Below are 24,648 nucleotides of genomic sequence, written 5' to 3'. Positions count from 1 at the left end.
TCTCAATCTTCACTTCGTCCAATTTATAATGAACTATGCAATAATAAATCAGCACCATAAAATTTCGACATTGGTAAAAGAGATATAAAAATCTCCTCTACGTTTTTAAAGCATTATTACAGCATCCATCTCAGAAAAAGCTAGCAACAGTAGAGCCAATCACCAATTTAAACAACCACTTTTCTTTAAACCAATGTAAAAGCCATTAAGGAGAATTAGGATAAAAATTACCCGCCCATTACATTCATTGAGAGACCTATTTCGGTAACATACTTAAGGATATGATTATCCCGTCCCATCCGAGTTCCAAAGACTAAAAAAAAAACATTCTTATATATATTAAAGAAGCCATAATAGGTTGTGGAAGAGGCACTCCGGTTGGAGACTGGAGTGGGAGGAAGGAAGGAAGAAGGTCGTTATATGTCCTCGCCGAGAAAACAAATGAGGATCGCAATAAATTGAGTGCAGAGGACGAGAGGAAGTTGAGGTCGAGAGGTTTGCAAAATGAGTTTTGGCGGGACGGCATCGGGAGGCCGGAGAGGGAGAGAGCGGGGAGGTGGCGTTGGGGAAGGGAGGGAGCGGGGAGTTGGCGGGAAGGTGGGGGAGGTGGAAGTTTGCAGGGGGTGGGGGTGGGGCCGTTGGGGGAGTCGTGGGTGCGGCGACGAAAGGGGGAGGTAAACCCAGTGAATAACTCAGGAAGCGTCGGCGGGGCTGTGTATGGGGGTAGGGAGCTCGAGATGACGCCGGGGAAAGAGGGCGAAGGGAAGGAAACGCGAAGAAAACTCCGAATTGAGAAGGGAAATTAAATAAATGCGAGTGAATGGGGTGTGGAGAAGGGTATGTATTAAAGGGGAGATGGAGGTGAATGGCGAAAGGGATTAAATGCTACTGGAGAAATTGTGCTGCACAGAGAGTATTGCACTGCGCTTCGCCCCCGCCAACAAGAACCGTTAAATCTGCTGCACTAGTTTACTTTAGAACGGTCCTTGAGCAATAATCAATGACCGCGGTGGCGGTGCTTGTTCCGTTACAATTAATTAAAATCAGATCTTGTCCCGGCGTTGTGCATCCCTGTGGCCAGGATTAAAATTTCGAGAGAACCCCCCTTAACGATTTTGTGCTCTTCTCTCGAACAGAAAAAAATCATCGGTGTCCTCAATTCAATCGAAATTGAAATAGATAGTTGTGCAAAATTGAAGCCCCACCTCTTGTACTCTCCGCTTTGAATGAAAATGGTTGCGATTGGAGGAGAAGGGGGAAAATGGAGAGGAGAAATGGAGAAAATGCCATTCTTATTACTGCTGGTGCACGAGCTTTCTCATGATCATTCAGTTGGAGTGTTTTTGACGGAGAGGGTCTACTGCAAACTAAAGCAAGAAAAAAGTTATTTAGAGCATAGGTAAAAATGATATCTACGGTAAAATGAGAAAGAATATACGCGAGATAGAAATCGGTTCGTGGCCGTTGATGGAAGCGGTAAAAGTTAGTCGCCTCTTATACCTGCCGTTTTTAGTAACTTGAGAATCGCGATTGTAAATTAGACGAAGGAAAATCGCGCCATATTATTCTACTCTGAAAGAAAAGTTACGTACGTACAATGGACTCTCTTATAAATTGGAATCGATGGACAATCCAATTACCCGACCCTATACATAGTTATGGATGACATGTTATCCCCAAAGATAAGAAATTCTTATTTGAACAATACCGAAATATATTTTCATCCCATCTCCTCCATGAAATCGCATTCATGCTGCCGGTATAGGGAGTAATGCGTCTTCCACCGCATCAGTCCCAGAGGCTGTTGGCAATAAGAATGGAGGAAGTGACGCTAAGGGAGAGAGGGCGAGGGATGTTGCATGTGGAGAGAGGCCCGAGAGGAGGAGGACGCGGGGAGGGAAAAGCCGGTTCAAGGAGGGATTGAAATGGCCGATGATGGGGAATGGGAAGAAATGCGTGGAGAGGGAAATTATTAGCGTGGAAAGGGATTTGGTGAGAGGGAGAGATATAGACCGTGAGGGAGAGAGACTGGTAGAGAAAAGGCGATGTGAAACTTAGTTCGGGAACGAGAAGGGGGAGACTGCCGTGGGAGTGTGGAAGCGCAGGGGGAGTGAGTGGAGGAGAAGGGGGAGGAAGAGGAGGAGGAAGTCCAAGAGTGGGTAGAGGGGATGTAGGAATGGAGATCGCGGCTGTTGCAATAAGAGGGAGGAGGAGGTCGTCGTGTGAGACAAAAGCCGAATGAGTTACCCAGTTGCCTACGTCCGGGGCTTCTCCGAGTCATTGTCTTTATCTGCCCACCCCACTTCCCGTCCCTCACCGCTTCCAAACCCTCCCCTTCCTCCCTCAGCCTCTGGTCTCTCTCCCCCTCTCTCCATTATTGCAAGGAGATGAAGTTTGGGAAGCTTGCGCTAGTGTGCGTGCGTTCTTGTGTGTGTGTGTTACACGTAGAGAATGGAGGGGCGGAGGAGGAAGCGGGAGAGCGGGGCAGGAAGGGGCGGAAAAGGGATTTGTGGTTTCGGACCGGCTTGCGAGGCAAGGCAATGAAAAGGGAAGGATGAACGAAAGAGAGTTCACGGCGGTTTTACTGGATGATTAGAGTTTTGGCGAATCAAAACGATATCAAAGCGAGGAGCGGAGTTAAAATAGATGGGAAGATTTTCCCTTCCTGCCCACTTTCCCGACGGCTTTGCAAAGGAGCCGCTGTTACAGTCAATTGGGCCTGAAAGATTGATTCGCGCTATGTGATTTTCACTGGAAAGGAGGAGAATTCGAACTTCGGTGGTGGAGTATTACATTATCACAATCGTTATTACGATGCGTCCGTCTGTGAGACTCCGAATTAAGTGGAATTTTACTTTGAAGCTTGGGCATGGAGATACACAGAAATAAAAACTCACCAAATTTGTGCCAACGGAAATAAAAACTAAAACCAGGAACCTTTCCGTGAAAATTCAAAAAATAACTGTCCCACCACAAAAAATTAATAAATTCGTTCAGATTAATTTATATCAATTATAACAATAATTATACCAGAATTCACGTAATTAAAATCTTGGTCAGTATATTGTCCATTGAATCCAACTGAAATGCATATTTAATTGCATTTTTGTTAGAATTATTAGAGAGTAGCAAGTATTAGGAATTAGGACAGCTAATATTAGAATATTACGTGAAAATAAAGGAGCAATTAGTAAAAAGCGTTATATACCACAAAACGTTGAAGCTTTATGAAAACTAAGGGTTAAAGGAAGGAGTGAGTTCGTTGAGAGTAGTTTTTTGGATGTCTGTTTGGAGAGATGGTAAACGTGAGTTAATATAGGATGAAAATTATGTTGGGTTTGATCGGATGCGGTAAGAGAGCGTTTGGCAGGTAAAATCAAATTACACAGAGAGTAGAATAGAAGAAACTGAGGTTATTCTGGATTGAATATACATAAGCAGGGAGATTTACAGCTGAGCGCTGGAGTTGTAAGGAAAAGGTGATTTCGACTACGTACAAGTGGACGCAAATATTAAGAGTTGAAAGTGTCAAGGAATATAGAAACTTCACGAGTAAAATACAATCAAAGCGTTACGGTTTACTCAATAGGTTATAAAATTTATCAATCTTGGCATTATATCTCCTTAATGTGATTGTTAGCTCCAAAACATTACTATTGATTCAATATGGCCAGGATTCTTCTGTGAATGTTTACGTGTCAGTCGAAATACGTCTAGCCTTTTGAGGGACGGTTTTTTATCGCCCCGATATCTTCTGTAGCACACCGTGCGGAAATGAATGGGACCAATCGATGGTCCCCCACGTAGCCTAGGACTTATCTCGAGGGTGGATTTGATGATAACTTGTCGAGACAGTTTTTCAGCCTCAGTAGTATACCGATATCCTTTCTTCTTGCCTCAAAAACTGGAACCGGGGGAATCAAAACACGATTGGAAGGGCGGCTGCAGCTTCTGAGTGATGACATCGAAGGCTCTTAATGGAATGGGAGAGGATGAGGCGCTCACAAATGAATAGTAGGCAAAATGGTGGAGAGGGGCGGGTAGACCTGGATGGGAAACAGGAGCGTTTTACGAAGATGATGATGAGGAGGAGGGGGAAGGGGAGGCAGGGTTCAGGGGAGATGTGGAGAAGAGTTGCAGAGGGCGGGATGGATGAGGAAGGAGGAGAGATTGTCAACCCTCGTGGGGGCGAGCGCGGAGACTGAGGACGGACAATCGTTCATTGCACTGATTGTTTGATTGAGTGAACGTGAAAGGAGCATTCATTCCTCTGAAGAGCAATTTGCTCGCAACCGTACTCGGACGAGAATCCAACGGATTTTCATTAACCGAGACCGCCATGCACCAAACTTATTTAGCTGGAAGGCATGCGCCGTGCCCCAAATGCCCTTTATGCCATCCCTTAGCGAATTAAAAGACTGTTTACGCCTATCGGGATGACCGATTAAGTCGGCGAGCATGCACGACCGTGGCCAAATTCTGTTCAAAGGAAACTGTCAGTTGGAATGCTCATTAATGACCTCCTTTGTCGATGAGACTTGGAATCCTGGGCTGAAAATGTATTATTTCTTGAAAAATACGGTAAACTATAAGCCTGTAGTATTCAAGTTATTGAAGGGATTGAAAAAGTGTAAAAACTTCCTTGCGAGAATTTCTTTCGTCAAAGAGTGGGATGGACTGCCAATAACTAGATGAGGTCTTCAGAGCTGAAGCTTTAAGCAGCGGTCGAGATAGGAAACCAGGCCTTGAAGTTTTCTTTGAGTCAGCATATTCTATGCTCTCCTTCGACGGCCTTGATTTGTCGCAATGGACCTACTCCCCCGGAGTAAAGAATGGCGAAAACTTCTCCGTATCATCCATTCGTTTGGGCTCATCGGCGCATGCGCACTGAGTGGAACATCGCCCGTGGCTGCATGAATCCCACACATTTATGGTTTTGGAGATGACGACGATGGGCTTGTTTTTCGAGGAGAAAAGGAGAGGTGGGGAGGCAGATAAGGGGAGATTTCTCGGCAGAAGTCCCCGGAATCAATCGTTACCCAAGTTTCCCACACAATCCCATTTCCCCGTATTCCTGGCAATCCTCCCGCAGTATGCCGTGGATTGACATTTATGGGCTCAGCGATGGGATAAAATAAAGGAGGCTGGAAGCCCGTAAGGCTATAAAAGATGAGGACGGAAGTGCAAGGCGGACGAAGAATGTATATAAGTGGGGAGTTTGGAGTTCCGCCGAGAGGTTACGCCGCTCGTGAATATTTGGTCGGCCTCTTGAGAGAGAATCCTTTCCCATAGCTGCCGCTACACATACGAATGCTGACGGATGAATTGAAGTCCCGTTGTTGAGAAATTTGCTTTACCAATTACGGATTTCGCTTAAAATGTCATACTGATTCTCTCAATTTTTATACTAAAATGTATCTTTGACTTTCTGAAGGGATTGACTTAGCGTGCCAAATTACTTCTGATTGAATTTTAAGAAGACTTTAAGACATTGAGTTTTAGTATTAAAATTTCCACGGTTTTTGCTTCGCATTAAATAAAAAGTTATGACAATTTAGTATACCTTAAAATGTCGATGATAAAGATATTAGTCATGCGAAGTGCTAATTAAGGGAAAAATTTACTGAATAATCATAAAATTGTATTTCTTAATTCAAACTCCAAGAAAACATAAAAAATAGTGCCATAATATAAGCTCCGCTGCAAACATTAATGTCGATGATGGTATTTGAAGATATGTAAAAAAGGGAAGTTAAAATTCACTCGAAAGGGACTTCATATTTTCTAAAAAATACTACCTGGTGAATTAAGCACTCAATAAAAACTACCAAATTCCACTTGAACATTTAAAATCCCTCTACACAATACCACCAACGGCTAGAAGATAGAATCGGATAGAACATAAATCTATAAAAAAACTTGGTTCCTTCCTTAATTCCATATCATGATAAATTGATTCAAGCTTTCGCTCAGAATGATAGACGAAATTATTATCATGTTCTTCAAGTATTTGCGTGCCATCCATTCATGGGACACAAAATGAGGAAACAAAAATTACCAAATTACTAGGTATATAATGAAACACTTGCAGTTTATAGCCCATTAATCCATATGAGGTGGGACATACGAGTATTAAAAAGATGGAAAAATTCAAAGAAAGGCAGCAAGATATGTACTCGGAAGGTACAAAAGAACAGACAGTGGCACAGAAATGTTAGATATACTGAAATGGGAGAGTTTGAAAAATAGAAAAAAAAGGAATTTTTTTCTATTTTTCATTGGCGGAGAGAGGTTAGGCGCGATGTATAGAATTGTTAAAAAGGACGAAGTGTGGGAATATTTATGGCAAGGGATAGAAAAGCCTAACTTTAAGGTAAAAAACGACCATAATTTCAAAAAAAATAAGGACTCAAAAAGCAAATAAGAAAAAATACTCTTTTTTAAAAAGAACTATAATTGATTGGAACCAGCTGCCTGGAGGTTTGTTTGAGCCCTTTCCATCCAATTTTAGAAGTTTTAAGTATAAATGTAAAGCAGCCACTGGGTAATAAACTTCATTTTAGATATGAAAATATTGTTTGTATGTGATATGGACTGCATTTTGTATGTGATGTGGAAGTTTGTTTGTATGTGATGTGAAAGTGTCATTGTATGTAAAAATATTTTGTCTCTTATCTGTTTTTACATGTGTCCGTATGTAATTTTCGTTGTAAGAGATAACTGTGACCAAACTTGACCGTTGCCACCAGGAAAATCGCCTAATTGTAACGTAATTGTGTAAATAAATAAATAATAAAGATACCCGCTACCACAATTAACCATCGCACCAATAAGGACATAACCCAACAACTGCGTGCGCCTGGGAGTTGTCACTATGCAGTTCTCCCATCACAGTGATGGCTCTATCGATACGTAATAACAGTATTGCCACCTTTCGCGCGGACTGTGTATTATGGCGGGTGTTCGGTTTTCATTTGATTGCACCTAGTACCTAGAAAACAGTAAGTGGCACCAAAAAGGAAAAATCTCCCAACACCAGGGCGTGTAACTTTCACACTCCGCCCAGAGTAGCATGATGCTAGCTCTACCATCAACTAGCTCACCGTTTCGGTTTGATTACTGTAGTTTGGTACCTACTGTAAAGTCTCAGGTGGCCAACCCGCCACTATACCCGTAAGGAAGTATCACGGTTGATAAAAGCTGCTCTCCACAAAGCATGTACTTTCACGCATAGAACTTCTTATTAATCTGATATTAATATCCAAGTAAATTTATTTTCATTAGATATTCACAATGTATATTCAATTTTCTTTTCTTGCTTTCATAATATTTGGAAATGAAAAGCTGATGAAATATAGAAAATGAAGTCAAGAAAATGACCACTGTATGGAGGAAAATTCGTAGAAAAGTAGCGAGATCCTTCCTTATGCGAGTTACCTTAAAAACAGCGACACCTGGTACCAAAAGTTCAATGGGAAACCTTCAGATTTTCACGCTGAGTTCCAAGCGATTGCAGGCGGAAAAATACGTAATTTTCGGCCCTAAGGTAAACGAATTCCTTCGCCAATGAAAAATAAAAACTCCAGCAGGCAATCACCTCGCCACCGCCATGGGAAAATGGAAAGAAAGGAGCGAATGGAATGAAAATGTTGGCGAAGCGATGCGGGAAGAGTGAGTGAGTGAATGGAATAAGCGTGGTGGCCGTCAAGGAAAAAAAAAGGTTGAATGCGTTGTGCAGTGAAATTGCGGGTCTCGCGGGTGTTGGAACACCTTTATTTTTTCGGATTCGTGATAGGGTTGCGGCACTGCTTGTGTCAGCGGCCTCTCCCCTTTCACCCGCCCATGGGCGGCTCGACTGGTGAGTGAGTGATTGCTTTTCGCGCCAAAGCAAAAGGAAAAAATATATACGAAAACTCGACACGATTTAGATCGCGGGAGACGACGACCAAGGTTTTCTGCTGCCTGCGGCGATGCTTTTGAATCCTCTCCAAAATCATATAACACCGAATATGGGTTTAGTGGGAGTTAAAGTTATGAGTTCTTGTCATTCTAGGGATGAAATTTTAGATGCGATTGAAAGGAAAGAAGAGATATTTTATTAGACTCTACAGACCTTTGTATCTGTGCACCGATGCTGCATGTTCGCGCGGTATCGCGATCATGTTTGCTTTGGAAAACGAAGGGATGTTTTCCTCAACTCAAGGACCATAAACATGATTCCACGAAGTTGACAGATTTATTGAAAGCGGCGAAACTTTCCAATTTCTTCAAAAAACATTTAGCTAAGCAATTAAATAAATGCGTCAAATGAGAGAAGGATGGAATTTAGAGTTTCACTGAATCGTTGTCTTCAAGAAATTATTCTAACGCCGCTTGAATTTAGATGCGAGCATTTATATTTTGAGCACTGCCGTAATTAAAGGCAGTTTTATAATACAGGGATAGCTGTAATGACTAATCATATGTGAAGAAATACTGGCAATATATGATGAAGAGTAATTAGAATATAATCAGTAAATTTTAAATCTGTAAGTACGAACAATTACCTGTCATAGCAATGATGATTCTAATATAGTTTTCCTTTTGTCTTTCAGGATTTTTAATCGGAAGGAGCTCCCTTGGAGGCGAAAAGAATTTTTAAGGTGAGTACTGCTAAATGAACTACTCAAATTACCCACAATTCGCATAGCTATATTACGTATCAATCATTTACAAAATTTTTATGTAACACAACAGCCGCCAGACCATTTCTTTTATTTAGATATGCCAACATTTTACGCTAGGTTGACCGTTTACGGTTATTCAAAAAGCAATCCGAGTGTTGCAGCCTCAATTTGTTCTGCGTTTTTCAAATTTGGCCCAACAAAAATCTACCATTCATTTGCTTCTTTAGTATGGTTAACGTGATTTCGGCTATTTAAAAAAGAATAGCTATTCAACAAAATTCACAGATTTTGATGCATGTAATAGTGGTATTTACACCTTTGTAAATTATTACATAAACTGCTCAAATATCGAAAAGAAATTCCTTGTCTGTTTCAAAGGGAATGTTTACTCGTTCAAAAATACGAGATCTAAGTTCATCATCCATTCACTCAAATTTTCAAATGAGGGCACTCGATGATAGTTTTGATATTTCATACCTATTGGTAAGGTAAACTGCGGTAATAGTTCGACTTCGTTTCTTCCGGGAGATCTATTAGTCACGGTCCGTAACCTACGGTGAAAAAAATCAATTGAGGAAGTGAAAAAATGTTCAATAACAGCTGCGAAGTATGATTTCACGAAAAGAATGCCCTTACTAAAAGGGAGGCAGAAAAATGTATGCTTAAATTGACCGTTAGCGCTTGATGGACCATCAGAAACCTCCGATCATCCATTTACGCCAAGGCTTTGAGATGAACGACACATCTGACACATCTGGCCTCTACATCTCCCCCTCCCCTCGGCTCAGTCCCATCTTTCTCTCTTTACCGCTTACTTTATCAATTCGTCAGCTTTCCTCCGACGCTTTCCGCATTTCTTGTTTATTTTGTGGACCAAAATACCCATTCACTTCCTCATCTGCTGCCACCTTTCATCACTCCAAGAATTTTTCAACGATGCCACACTTTTACGGGGCAATCCCAATTTTTCCACATGATTTTATTTTTTTCTTTTCCTATGTCTTTGTTAAATCTTAATGGCGTACGTGCCTTTGAATTGTCAGCGTAGATATTAGTTTGATTCCCAGCAACGATTTATTTTTAATAGGTTATGTAATCAGGGGAATATTGACGGTCTAAGCCGGGATGTTTAGGTATTTGATGACTCCAAGATTGGAATATTTTGAAACTGCAAATTTTGAGAGTCTTATGTCGGCTCTTCATGCAATCTACGGAACTCCCTTCGATTCTCGAAATTGTTTGAACTTATTCACACAATAGTAACGTTTAAATATATCAAATACGTTACTCATCTCTCTGCACCTATCCTTCTGATATTAAGATTAAATATACTGATATTACCCTTCTTCGATGGTAATACTAAAACCGTTGTCCCACCTTGCCACCATGCATTTAATTTATAAAACTCGAAGACTATCCAGGTCTAAGGAAGAAAGAGAAGATGTATACCGCGCTTGAAAAGAGAACTGCAGCCATGACTGTCAAAATGTTACCTTGCCTTTACTAAAAATATTGCAGCATGGTATACCGGCAGAGGTTGCTGTATGATATAGAAGTATATGGCTGTCAACGATTGAACTTCTAGGGATCCTGCTCTGGATAGTTTATCGAAGGAATTATCTAGATGAACAAGATTGATCTCAATAGAAGATCGAAACACTCTTAACTACTACAGGTAAATGTTCAGTTAGGACTATAAATATATACTTGTAAAGTATTCTCAATGGCGCTGACCGAGTGGGTCATTTCCTTGACACATTAGCGAGGTATACTGATGCGCTCAATTGAAACTCCCTAACACAACAGCCGGCCTTCGTCAAGTCAACCGTGCATTGTGGACCCACTTTTTTCGAGCGATTCCAACGGACACGGAGCACACGCGTCGCAACTTCCCATAGGCATCGAGTTCGGGACCTCCCGTGCAGGAAGGGATGAAAAAAGAAGGAAAAGGCACTGCTAAAAGACTGGAGGGCGGCAGGGGGCGGAGGCACGAATTCTGAAGGCTGCAACTGCCCGGGTGTCCCGAGCTCTCGTCCCGCTGCCAGCGTGCGCAAGGGATACGTGCCATATGTCGTAGAGCAGCGTTGACTACGTAACCTACGCAGTATGTGCGTCGTTTGTGAGGGCGGAGATGCCCTGTCTGACCCTATTTGTCTTGGGGTGGACGGAGGAAGGAGCAACCCCTCCCCGCTTCGGCCGCCGCCTCTTCTTACGTGAGCGAGGGATGTTTGCGTTCAATGAGGGAACGGGTGCCGGGGGAGGGGGTAGATAAGGTATGCTGGGGTGAAAAGGAGCGGCGAGGAAAGACAGACGGCCGCTTTCGGACCAGCGGACGCAGTGAAGTTACGAGGGAAGGGCACGGGGGAGGAAGAGAGTTGGGGTGAGGAGCGGGTGAGAAATAGAAAGAGTGAGGCCGGCATTGAGAAAACAAGGGTGGTCTTGGAGGGAGGGTGAGACATTGCGTAGGGGTATGTCAGGGGAAGGGGAAAAAAGTGTGTAGATTGCGAGCTAAAGGGGTCGACGGTGGGGCAGTGGTGGTGGATGTGGGGTGTTTGGAGGAAGAGAGAGAGCTGGCGTTGGGACAGACAACCACCGTGCATGTCCCCTTTCTCCCCACTCGCCGTCAATGCCTTGGCGGCCACTGGTTACAGTTGGCCCTTGTAGCGGTCTTCCCACCGACCTAGATCAACAAGGCGCGTTTTAGGGGAGCAGGGGGCAACTCATGATGGAAGGCGATAGCTCTGGCGAACAAATGTCTTCAGTTTGTTACACCCTGGATCGGTAGCAAGCACCGCCTAGGAGAGAAAAACTGGGCAACTCCGTGGACGTGGTTTCTGTGGTGGAACGACTTCGTCTCCAGAGAGAGCATGCGTACGCTTGAGTAATCCGCTACCAAGATAGATGTGCTTTCTCCAAAGGCCTTTCGCATGTATCATCATTCTACGCAAACCTTGCAGTCCTTGAAAAGGACTTACGTACTTTGCATTAAGGAGCACAAGATTGAAACCTATTTGAAAATTTTATTCATGCAGAAGGAGTATCTGAATATTCATATATTCTTTACCTTGATAACGGTCGTAACTCGCGATTGATTTCTTCTCCATAGTGAATTATTTTGTGTGTTGTTTCCTTCCATTGCTTTAAAGTAGGCTATTAGAGCAAATGGGGGTATCTACATGTAAATTTTACTCTCAGCTGTGAAGTATATTCATATAATATGTCAATATATTCATTACTCAGCCTATGAGTTAATTAATTTTGACATGGTCCATTTACTAATCACCTAACCCAAGTATGGTGGTATATTTTCAATGCGGATATGTATATCGGGTATTTTGGATGGATAAGCATTACCTTGAGCGAATTTTCTTTGGGAGAGAGATTTATGCTATTAGGAGACAAGGGTTCCTAAAAATGTCGACGCAATGAAGCAGTTGAAACAGCTAGAAGAGTTAGGAAAAAGAAAATTCTCGAACAACACGAAAGTCAGAACTGTCACTGAATACACATGCCACCTGGTTGCCGCAAACGATTCAAGGAAAACACGGGGTTGGAAAATTGAGTAATATTGCACTTAAGGCCATTCACTTTGCCTTTAAATGCTAATATTTCACTTTACAAATCCTACATGAAAACATAAAACACCAATTGAACAGATACAACTGAATATGAGATGACATTGGAATATGATGTATCCTTCAACTCGAGTAAATAATGTTGCATTATTTGCATATATCCCAACCAACTGAAATATATATTCTTCATTGTTTATTTTACTTTCTATTTAAAATCTGTCGAGCTGCATGATCATACGTTAAAGTAGGCTCTCATAGTAATCTCATAGTTCTTTTTAGACAAACAATATAAAGCAAACGACAATTCAGCAAATATAAAAGGGCATTCACAATCATATATTTGTAAATGTATTAGCAATGGAAACGATTTTAATTATTTTTCATCATAATATTGCTACAGCGTTCATCAGTGTTGATACAACTCATCGAATATTCGAAAAATAATTTTCATTCGCAAAATAATCGAATAATCGGGAGTACATTGTCAAAGATCATAGCCTTTATTTCGTCCGCGAACATGAATTTGTAATTTTTCCCTTAAATTGCTACTCTTGACTCAAAACCAAAAACCATGTTGACCTATCTCTGCAAATTACAGTATCAATTTTCAAGCGCCTGGCTCGGTTTGCGTCGAAATCACTATGCCATCCATTTGTTTCAAATTCACGAGTTCGTCGTCAGTCATTTCATTAGGTTAACCTGGGAGAGTTGCCAGCCTTTTCAACTGTGAAGTCATTTTTATTTTCAATGAAATATCTCCACGCTTTCCATGACAAAACATTTGAACCCCGTAGCGAATGGAAGACCCTCCACGTAATCCCCGCACTTAAATTCGTCCCGGCCAAATGGTTCCTTTATCAAACACGTTAGCGGGCGTCGAGGCCAGCAAAGGGCAGCACGAGAACGTGATCATGTGTGAGGGGGGCGAAGAAGACACACGCGCTGGGTCGGCGACGGCGGGCGACGAGGGGACGGCGTGCCCGCCGCCGCCCCTTGCGACGTACGCAGGTGCTCTCTCTCGGCGTTCATCCCTTACCCCTACCTCTCCGCCCCGCACCCCCCCTTCCGTTTCGCTGGCCAATCCCTCCCTCTCCCCCGGTCCAACATTTACCACTCTTCACCCCGCGCACCCCAAACCCCTCCTTCACGATCTCCCTCGTTACTCATAAACCTTGCTCTCCGGGTTCCCTCTCACGACCAAGTCTTGCTCATGCCGTCATATTGCAGGGCCTCCAGATGCCATAAATATTCTGTCCAGGAAGCCTTAAGTTGCACAACTGCTGCGCAACACCTCTGCTATTAAAATGTTTTCTTACTGGTCACGGGTTGTCGATGCAAAAACCAAATAAAAATGATGAGAATATGTTTTGTTAAAAATTCCATCAAAACAGTAAGTAGTTTAACTTGAAAATAATATTCGCTTTGCTGCAAATTTCTCCCTATTTGAATTTATGGCATATTTAAGAAATAGATTTTCTGCCAAGATGGCTTTAAAATGTGGCAATTCAATAAAAATGAATTTAAATTAGACCAACAGCTAGTTCAGTTTTGCGTTATACTTTCTCATGATGAAATATTTCTTTGATTATTATTTTCAATCCAGTTGTAATTCTGCGACGTGTTTTTTCCCTTCTAGTGTACTTAATTGTTTACGCATTTTTCTACGCAATTTTCTCGTATGTTGGGGTGTGACACACGATCATTCCTCGAAACACGGACCTCTTATTACCATGATGATGAAACAAAAATCCATCTCTATTGAAGCATGTAAAATTATATTCCTCTGAGTAGGAACAGTATTAAAATTCTCATTCCCGTCTAAGACGATCTCATATACCGTTCCTCATTCCTTTGCGATTAATGGCACAGGTCTGACTGTACAAGGAAAGGAAATCAATGACATATGGCTAAGAAGGTAACGGGAGGATGAGGGACCTGGGACCTGGGGTAGACAGTGAGGTAAGCGCTACATATTCGACACCCGTAGCGGAATGTTTTCCTTCCGGTGTCTTTATGAGGGGAGGACATTAGCGAGGGTGCAATATATAGCCCTGCCCCAAAAACGGGTGGAGAGCGTGGTGGAAGGACTTGTTGGGCTGTGGGTGGGCTATAGGGGAGGTCGCCGGGTGGGAAGGGGCAGTCTTCAGAGAGGTTTGAGCTGGGAAGGTGTCAGGTCGAGCACCGGGAAGGTTTGACGGATGGCGTTCGTCGGGAGTTTGCTAACAAACGGCTCCCAATAGTGCTGCCTTGTGTGTTTGCTTCCATTGTACCTCCAGGACATCGCGCGCTCGATTTGTTCCAACAAAATTACAAGTGGCTAACACGGCAAGCCTAACCTTTTTAAGGCATCTTACTAGACACTATGGGTACTTCTGCACGTAATTGAATTGTTAATGATATTTGCGCACCTACTCAAAAATGAAAATGAAGTGCCAAATGTGCTTTGCAAAGCGATCATTTTTTGTAACCCATGAAACATCAATTACATATTTGGAAATCAAAATATTTCACACTGATAAGCTTGAAATTAAAAGCTACAATAATCTACTTGATTTTTATTGCAATTATGGTTTCTGCCGTTGCGATAATGTTTTCAGAAAACATAAAATTGAAGCTATCCAAAATCCTGCGTTTTGGACATACATAATCAACTCGAATGTTCATTAAACATATATAATTAAAACATCTTTCTAGCCTTATCAACAAAAGATCAGTCACGCGCTCCATTAAAGTTCAAACAACTTGTCTCTCTAGCACACAAGAAAATAATGCCTTGGATGAAGCATCCCGCGGTCGCATAGAAATTTGGAAGATATCGGTGGTGATATATGAATTGAAAGCGCTCCCATATTTCTTTTGGTCCATTATGAGCTTAATGCATCACCCAGATATCCAAACCGAGCCATCGTGGCCCGGGTGACCAAGAGAGTAAGAAGGAAGTGAGCGAGATGAGGAAGGAAACAAGGCAGGAGCCTCTCACCCGTCACTTCCTGTTCTTAAGTCCTGTTTACTCAGATGTTTAAGAGATCCAAGTTCTCAAATGGACAAAAAAATAAAAGGGAGAGAATGAGAAATACGTGCGACTCGCCTCTTCCTTGGGTCAGGCGGATGGCGGTGGGGGATGGGGGAGAAGACACACGATGGCGTCGGTGGAGGACCAGCGGGAGGAGGCGGGATTGGGCACAGAGCACGTCGAACCATCCACGGATAATGATGGTTGAAGAACTTTTTGGCCTTACGCTTCGGTCACGATCCTCATTGGGAGGCAGGCGGTTCATCATCGGGGTCACCTGATTCGGCAGGAGAGAGTTCCTACCTCTCGGACGTCCCGAAAGAAAACATTATGCGTGGCTCTTGGTTTCGATCTGATCATGATTTTCACACCTAGGTGAGAAAAAGTGACGCGAAAAATGGAGTAAGTGGTGTGCATGATGGATATGTACATTTTTTAAAATAAGTAGGCGTCGAACTTTAGGGCGAAATTGAGACCATTGAGAACCATCTACACCGGCGCATCTACCGCACTTAGTCCACTTTATTTGCGAGAAGCGAACGATGACTAATAGTGCAACCCGTGGAATTATGCGCTGCCGTAATATTGGTATTTCACAATGTATTTCGAGAAAGAAGGGAGAGTTAACCAAATTTAATGAATATATGGATGGAGAAGGTTTCATTTGTTGTTTGCATGGCAGGCTCCCTAATTATGCAAGAAACAAACAACGAAAAGAAATAGCGCGCGTGCACTATTTATGTGGGTCGTGGTAGTCTAAGGGGTAGAGGGTTGGACTACTGACCGGAGGGGCCCGGGTTCGATTCCCGGGCAAGCCTCTCTGGGCACCTGCAGATCCACCCAAGCTATGTGATTGTACGGGTACCGGGTCTTCGAGGGAAACCATAACCAACACAGGGAAAGGAACTGGCCACCCTCCCCTGATGTGTGAATTTCAAAAGCCGTCAGGCTTAGTACTGAGTGAACTCTACCATCACCTACCAAACCGACCTTCGGGTTGATTACTGTGTTTATGGTTTACACTATTTATATTCGTTGCATGGAAGAGCCCTGAGCCTGAGAAGATTGACTCATTTTTTGAAAATCGTACAGAATTAAGAGGGCACGTTTCAAGGAACATCAATGGGCTGTGACTATGTGACAAATTTTAGGTAAAGGGGAATTGAAAATAAAAACTCTAAAATCTTGTTTTTCAACGCGCATTTTTAGCGCACGTGAGCAAATTAACGCTGAGAAATATCAAAGTAAAAATCGCCAAGATCGCAATTTCAGCGATGGGCACGGCTGCAGGCTGGTGGAATGCATGGATGTTGGTGGTGTTTTTCCGTGAGATTCGACGGAGGAAATTTTGTGGGCGGTTTCTTTTTTATTTTCGCCGTCATTATATTTTTTGTGTGGAAGAGGGGGGAGAGATGGGGATGGTGGCGGCGGAGTAGGGAGCGTAAAAATTCCGACGGAGATATTTCATTTCCCGCGGCGGCGGGGGCGAATGAAGTCTCTTCGTCTTTGCGAACACCGAGATAACGCACTCACTCCACGACCACCGCGCCACCGTCAACACTCCAAGGGACCGGAAAAGTGGCTGCGCCCGGGGTTTTTGATTTACGAGCTTCAAAGAAGTTCAAGTCGCGGAGGAAGATCTTATGCAAACTCAGAGGAGAGGAACAACGATTTTGTTCTCCAATTTTCCGGAAGAGGGGGGCGGGTTAGAAAATGTGGTAAGGAGAACGGGGAGTTGGGAGCCGAGTGTATAAGGAAGAGTGAGAATGTGGTTTGGAAGGGGATATAGCGGGAGATGGTCTAAGAGAGGGGAATCGAGGCAAAGGAATAGGTTGCTGGGTGCAATATCAGGCCGTCAAACTAAGTTATTGGGGAGGAAACTCCTACCTAAAGACAACAATCATTACAGTATTTACAAAAGGAAGCAGTGACAGGAGTGATATTCTATCAGGGTCCGAGATCTGCACTCGAAATTTTTATTTGTTCCGATATTAAACTCTTCTTCACAATTCTGATGGTAACACCCCTTGGTGATAACATCGCTTTGTGTATCATTGTCACTACAAATATAAACTTTGTAGGAGAATTTAGTAAAACAGTGAACTGGGACATTAATTATTGTCCTTGGTTAATGGAAATGCACAAGTAGAGGAGACAGGTGCACGGGTTGAGCACTGCGGAAGGAGAGTAATTGGCAGCCAGTTCAACTGCATTTTTTTATGAACCTTCGAGTTGGATATTTGTAATCTGTTATCGGAACGTGAGTCGCTGACCTACGCTCTTCTAAGCCATAGACTTATATGCTAGAAAGGGGTCCTCGTGAATCCTACAAACATCGTAATATGTTGCTCGAGCGTGAACGTTTGGGAATTGTTGGGTGCACCGATGGAGGCCTCGGGGAGGGAGAAAGAAGCTGGATGCCGTCAAGCGAACGGGGAGCGATGAGGAGGCGTGAAGCTAGAGGGGGAAGAGGGACCTTGAGTGGGAGGGCATTTCTCGCAAAGGGCGTTTCGGCGCGAATAGTGCCTTCAATTAACGACTATTTTACGTCCCCACTTCTCCCCATCGTGAACGACCGCCGAAGGAGTCCTCCCTCCCCTCGCATCACACACTCCACCTCCTCCTCTCCTTTCCGAGTGCTGCGGAGATGCTATCGGTGGGGAAAGGGTTTCGCGATTACGGGGGCGGCGATGTACTAATTCTCCCTAATGCGGGTGCTTCATCAGCGGGAGCGGGTTTCGCCGGAGCACTCATTCCCCCGAGAGATAAGGCCAGTTGCTCACTCCTCGATGCCGCGAGTTTATGTGGGCCGAATTCTTCGCATAACTGAATAAGGGATAAGGCAAGGAGGCGAAAATGGTCTCATACCCCGGGAAGGTTTTAAACTCTTAATTTTGGACCGAAATGAATGAAGTGGGAATGTACCAACGTGGCCAGATCTAAATGACATGGGGGCCCCGCCGAAATGTTCACTCTCCTGCTGCTACACGAGCCATTAAAACGTGCTTTGACGCGTTTGTCAGGAAAATTAGTGTGAGGTATGTACGTCATTACTGAGCTCAACGGAAGTAAACCTTAGTTTTGACTACTGAGGATAAAGATTTTAGATAGAATGAATGAAAACAATGATCGTCATTTGATGAAATTTCCCTGCGAGAAAACTGGCACGCACGACGCTAAATGTCAAAGCTTATTCCAAGAATTCCTTAATATCGACATGCAAAGTCATTAACAAGCAATCGCCTTCAATTACTAGCTTAGTATCTCGGGCCTTAACTTAACGATGGACAATCATGCTTCGACCCTATATAAATTCTATCGATAAAGTACTAATAATAATATTTCAACGTCAGTGCATGGAAAACACGGAAGTGAAGAAGCATAGAAAAGGATGGATGGATACAAGGAAAATAAGTGTGTTTCCATCGAGTTTTGAAAAAAATATGTGTGTTTTTCTCCTCTTTCGTCCTCCTTTCGGGCGAGAAAGGTGGGCAGTAGAAATCACTGCGTCACGCAGCGACCGGAAGGGGACGACTTTTTGCGTCAGAACCTCGGGGCATGAGGCGGCATGACATCAACGAATCAGACCCCTCTCCCGATTCATGCCACACGTCGCTCTTCAGGCGTCGCCTCCTCCTCGTCCCTCCATTCGCGCCTCGGGCTACGGGTCCCCTCTTCCTCTCTCTCCCACCCTCCCCCTTAAAAAGAAGCAATTTTCGTTCACACCTCCACTGAATCAAAAAGGAACGTCATCTCAATATACCACCCCTCCCTCCCTTCCCTCCCGAGTGGCTCGAGAAGGTGGTGCCTCCGCCCCTCGCACCTTCCCCCCTGTTCTGATTCGGGGAGAGGAGGACGGCGGTCAGGGGGTGAGAAGAAATCTTTTGCTTGGCCGCGGGAAGGAAGGCAACACCCACTCTCCGAAGAAAAGACAATGCTTCACTTTTGCTCCACACCCCCCCCCAACACACAACCCTTTTCAGTGGAGGCCCTTCATCTTGTCCACCCCTTGATTCATCAAGATTCCCCGCTCTGGATTCTCGATCTGCAGCGCTCTCCTGCTACTCGCCCGAGGGATCAAACGGATGGACGCCTCTGGAGAAACAATCGATCGTGTTCCATGAAAAAAAACCGAGAGGTACTGCGGCTCCCAGCAACCAAAGATCCACGCGGTAAGAATGATTCATAAAAAATCGAGCCGGCTGTGAAACGTAAAAACTTGAGGTAGTTTACGATGAAAAATCAGCTTGTATCGACGTCTATCTGTGTTTTCCCATTTGGATCACAGAGGCCATTAGTAATCAATGGGCATTGGAACCTTTGATGAACATTTGATTGGTCACGAGAGCCTTGAAATGACATCACGTCTAAGGTCCTATAATTTGACATCAATATTTTTCAAACACCTTTGTGAAGATTGATCCTTGAATTCTTTTAACTGGCGGCCCATCAGAATGATTTTTTCCCTCCGGCAAACGACGCACACTGCCGATAGACCCTTGGGATCACACCCCTCCTTCCCACCGATCGTCACAACATTACGACAGGGATCCATGTTTTTGTTCGTCTGCTCCTCCGCGTTCGAGTTCTCTTTTCTCATCCAATCAATCTTCCCTTTCCCCCCACCCCCATCTTTCCACCTCCGGAAGTCATGTTTTCTTTTTCTCCCTCGCCACCCTCCCCTACAAACACACGCGTAGTGCTCATTTTTTTAACGTGTTTTGTTTATTTCTCTCCCTTCTGCTTTCACCCCTATCCCTCCGTGGGACTATTATTTCGTTTTCCTTCGCTTAATTTTTTTCCCGGCATGCGCTCCGTAAATCTCCATCTTTGAAGAGTTATTGCGTGCGCAGGAATTTTACCTCCTTTTATTCCTGCTTACGTGGCTAGAATGGCACGCTAAACGATTACACGTGATATACCTCCTATTTCTCTTTGCTGTTGGGCAATAGTCATCGCCAATTCCAGATGCTTTATTTACGGGTCCATTTTCTCGTTTTCTAATGCTGAGATTGCAACGTTGATGAACACGCAATCCAGGGATTCGAAACGTTTAAATCTTCCAATGTGGTGTACATCGATGCGTTTTCCATGTATTTTTTCACCGTGAAGTATGGTACTCGATGCCATACAGCTGCTCACCAAAACAGAGACAGCGGTTTCTCTCGTGAGCAGACATCGGCAAGTGGACGGACCAATACGAAACTAGTAATGAAAACGTTACTCACACTTTTTCATAGCCCGTTCCTGCACATCGTCAGTATAACGCTGGACGACCTCAAAGGTAGAGATGTAAACCTGAAAAGAAAAAAAACATTGCAATATCTGCATCCGTAAAATTTCACTAGTTTTCAATATTCTATGATAATTACATTTGTGCTTTTTGGTTTACATACGGAAAAACATGCATATTTAACAGGGTCTGGTTGCAACCGGCTTTAGTCACCGTTAGAAGTTGCTCTAATATCTCGCACTCTTCCAAAGCTAAAACTGATTCCGGATATAGAGTTCATACGTATTTTAATTCCATTGCATACACTCAAACGTTGAAATTAAATTGAAATAATTCGTGTCACATTTTTACAACTGTCGATTACTATATTGAATGACAATTATAAAAATCCATGAACTAAAATATGCATAATTTAAACATTTGTATGTGCAACTTTAGCGGTACAGGGAAATTTGCTATAAAATAAATGTACATGTATATTTAGTAATAAAATTGAAAACTAAATCCCAAACAAGACTCTTAGCGGCTGAGCTGGTAGTACCTACAATCATACCAATTGGACACCGCGCCGAATTCCCTTCGTCATCATCGAAAGCGAGAGCAACGACTTTCTGGTGGTATACATTATTCCACGAAATGAAGTTAGCATGACAGGGATGAATTATAAACAACGGACCCAGCAGACGGTACAATAGATGAACCCGTGCCCTGGCTAATTCAACTCCGGAGGAGAAAAATCTCCCACGTTACTATCATGACGTGTAATTCGCCCATTGTGTCCTCATATTTCCGCGGGGATGTGACACGAAAACGAAGCGATACCCACGAATGGGACATGAATAAGGAAGGAGGTTGCGGGCGGGCCGGAATGGTGGCGGAGAATGGCGTGGGCGGAAATTTGGGGGGGTGAGGGGTGGCGGTTGGGGGTAGATGGATGCTGCGCGGGTGATAGAGGAGATGCCGAGCTAGACGCACTAGTTGAGAATGCGGAGAGATATAGTCGCGTATGTGAGAGGATTTCGCTGGTGGGATACACGGTAGTAACCGTGGGGAGGGAGAGATAGATAGATAGAGAGAGATAGAGAATGAGGGGTTTTGATGAGGCAGGAGGGGTCTCCATTCGTATTTCATGTAGACTGGGTGGGTCGAGAGGTGGTTTGGGAGGGTTAGGACCGAGTTATGGAAGCAAGCCGTTGAGAGATAGTGAGAGAGGGAGAGACCAAAGGGATCCGGATGGAAGTGGGGGAAAGAGAGGGAGTTGGCGAACGTCATGGGGAAGAGACAGAAGGAGAGTGAGGGAGAGAGTGGTGGAGGACTATGGATACGGGGAGAGCAGAAGGGAGGCGAAGGGTACATGAGAGAGCGAGAGCAATGGAGACAAGGGTGAAGACAGCACGAGAGGGGAGAGAGGAAGTGGTGTAGGGAGACGGGAGGCAAATAATACATCGCACCCCCAGCAGCAGTAGAGGCGAGGGTTGTATGTGGGGGGGAGGCGTGAAATGGGGAAGGGAGGAAGTGGAGTAGGAGTGCGGAGGGAGAAAGTGTGAGGCGGCACGGGAGGTGACGAGGAGGCGATGGATGTGAGGAGGAGGGAGGACCCAAGGGGATTTCGGTAAGGTAGGTGGAGGGAGAAGTGGGAAAGAGGTGCGGCGGAGGGCGCGGGGTGGGAGTGATGGCGGATTCGAAAACCTACGTTTAATTGCGCTGTCAGATTCCGGAGAGGGAATCACTTCTTCCCACCCCGCCATCCTTTCCTTCCTTTCATCCCGTCCTCCTTCCTCGCCTCCCGCAACCGCCCATCCCCCGGCCCCTCGCCTCGCTCCCTCCCGCTTCTCCTCTCCGCCTTCCACAACATCTCTTTCCCGCACGCTTTCCATTTTCTCCTCCCCCCGCCTCTCCCTCACCCGCCGTCCCTTCATTCTTTCCTCCCAAACATCAGGACTCTCAAGCTGCCTCTCGACCCTCCCCCCATCCATCCCCTCTTCTTCCTACCCCAACACCCACGCACGCCCAGAGTAATGTCTCAATTCCTCTGCATATTTATGCCAGGGCCCCTCCACGCCCGGAATGAACTGGAGGAAGAAAATCGTGGACGACGTACCGTGAGGAATTTTGCATATTTTTTTGTATACATCCGAGACTCTCCCTCTCTTTCAAAACCCTCGGCTCTCCTTTGCCATGCCATTTTAGTCGATACTCGGGAGAGAATTACAAGTGCGTCTTGCTAGTTATATGGGTCCAATGCATCAGGATAACAACGCTCAAACACTCGTAAAGTGTGATAGAAAATGACAAGTTGCTCGTCCCTGCCACTACGAATCAGTCGGTTGTAATGGAAGGATTGTCGACGCATGGGGACCATTATATGTCACTCCTTTCCTTCTAATTCCCTACTTTTCTCTCAGAAAGAAAACTTGAATGGAAATATATGAGCCGAAGAAGTGGGCATGAATTCATGAATTAACTCCTATAATTTTTTCTCAAGGCCGAAATAACGCCTATGGCGTCAGATGTTATCAGTTTTCTTCAAGTCTATCCATAGTCAGTGGCAATTATTTAGATATCTCATGGAAATGAGACAGATACAATTAGAAATGAATTCTTTAAAATAACGGTTTTGGAGAGCTGAAAATATTTTTACTGTACATACTCATATTTTCTCCGAATTTCCGCATCCAATGCGTCTAATAAAGTGTTTTCGCGTCAACACGTCAACATTATACCACTATTGACTAGCACTCCTCGTAATTGCAATCATCAATGAAATCCTAATTTATAGTTTGGCTCTAATAGAGAAGCACTTGTTACAAAAGTAACAACCGTAAATATTTCTATTACTCAATAAAATACCAAACACATTATGCATGAAAAAGTGCAGAAATTAATCTCGTTCCTCCGTTATGGAAGAAGAATCTTGACTTTCATTTTCTCTCCTGCTAATTTCAAAGCACACACCCTTTCTCGCGCTCTTCCCACCCCATCCCAACTCCCTTAAAATTATGAAAATTTTGGACAAACATTCGACCGAGTCAACTTCCCCGAGCGCGTTTATTTTCTCCCCTCCTTTCGCCCTCCTCACTTCGCCCCGCCGAAGTCGTCCGCCTCATCCCCTGGAAATTCCCGAAAGACGAATCTGCCCCCCTCGATGTAGATATATGTATTTGTGTGTGTGTGCGCGCGCGTGTGTTTACCGTGCTCTCACACCGGTGGCCAACTCTCTTCCCGCATCGCCCCTTCGCCTTAATTCCTCGTCCCACTCTTACCCCCTCCCCCCGTACACCGCACCATCCCCCCTCTGACCGTCCTTCCCACGCCCCCCAAGCAAAAGCAGTGTTTCACACTCTAATCAAATTTTCATTTGTATTAACTCCGCTTCCTCATCACAATTCCACTCCGTCGTAATCTGTTTCCCTCCGGTTTTCCTTAAACCTTTCCCTCCTTTGCCAGATCTGAGAACCTTCCGAATACCACTTCCAGACCTCCATCGCCCTCTCTCACTCTCTAACCCCTTGGTTCCCAAAACCCTTCACTTAAAACTTCCAACGTTTCACTGCTTAAAGCTTTGAGACTTTATTGCTGGATGGCAGCTTTCTTTTCATTTGTCTCTCACTTCGTTACCTATGCAGGAACATCCATCTAGCTGACCAGACCCCGAAACATTTGTTATAAAGAGATTACTATAGATCTTCTCGACTGCGACAGTCCATATTGAAAATGCTACCCTAAGCATTTTATGGTTTCCGAGCCAGACGCTTGCCTCCACTCTACCTGCGGCATAGTACTATGCATGAAAAAATTCCAGAGATAAAATTTTACAGCGTGATTTAAGAAGCCCATTCGTACTATCAAAACCTATTCCATAAGATGGTGTAGTAAACTAATATAACCCCTAAAAATAAATATGAATAAATTCTTCGGTCAAAGTTGATTCTGGATTATTCCGAGGTATTATAAATCGATTCCATCCAAGTTAACGCTCTACGCACCTAATTGACTTAGTGCTTCATGTGGTATTGGAAACCAATGCTTCTCGCGGAGTAATACGCATAAATTAACATTTAATCGACGAGGACTAGGAAGACATTATCATGAAACACTTGCCGTTATGGCTTAAAATTTTGATGGAAGAGAGAGGCTATTTTTTTAACTTCTAAAATCAAT

At 44.0% G+C, this 24,648-nt stretch overlaps 1 long non-coding RNA gene across 1 annotated transcript in view; it reads left to right on the top strand.

The window, feature by feature from the left end:
* LOC139690875 (uncharacterized) overlaps positions 1-24,648 on the top strand; it is a 254,759-nt gene that overhangs the window by 139,252 nt on the left and 90,859 nt on the right. Inside the window, exon 2 of the long non-coding RNA XR_011701516.1 lies at positions 8,595-8,642. This is a non-coding gene — a long non-coding RNA (uncharacterized lncRNA). The remainder of the gene's footprint in view (positions 1-8,594; positions 8,643-24,648) is intronic.

The sequence above is a fragment of the Hetaerina americana genome, unplaced genomic scaffold (assembly GCF_022747635.1).
Source record: "Hetaerina americana unplaced genomic scaffold, ioHetAmer1.1.p SCAF_3, whole genome shotgun sequence".
In the NCBI taxonomy this organism is placed as follows: Eukaryota; Metazoa; Arthropoda; class Insecta; order Odonata; family Calopterygidae; genus Hetaerina; species Hetaerina americana.
Note: the sequence above shows the minus strand (reverse complement) of the source record. Positions and strands in the feature narration are given on the sequence as shown.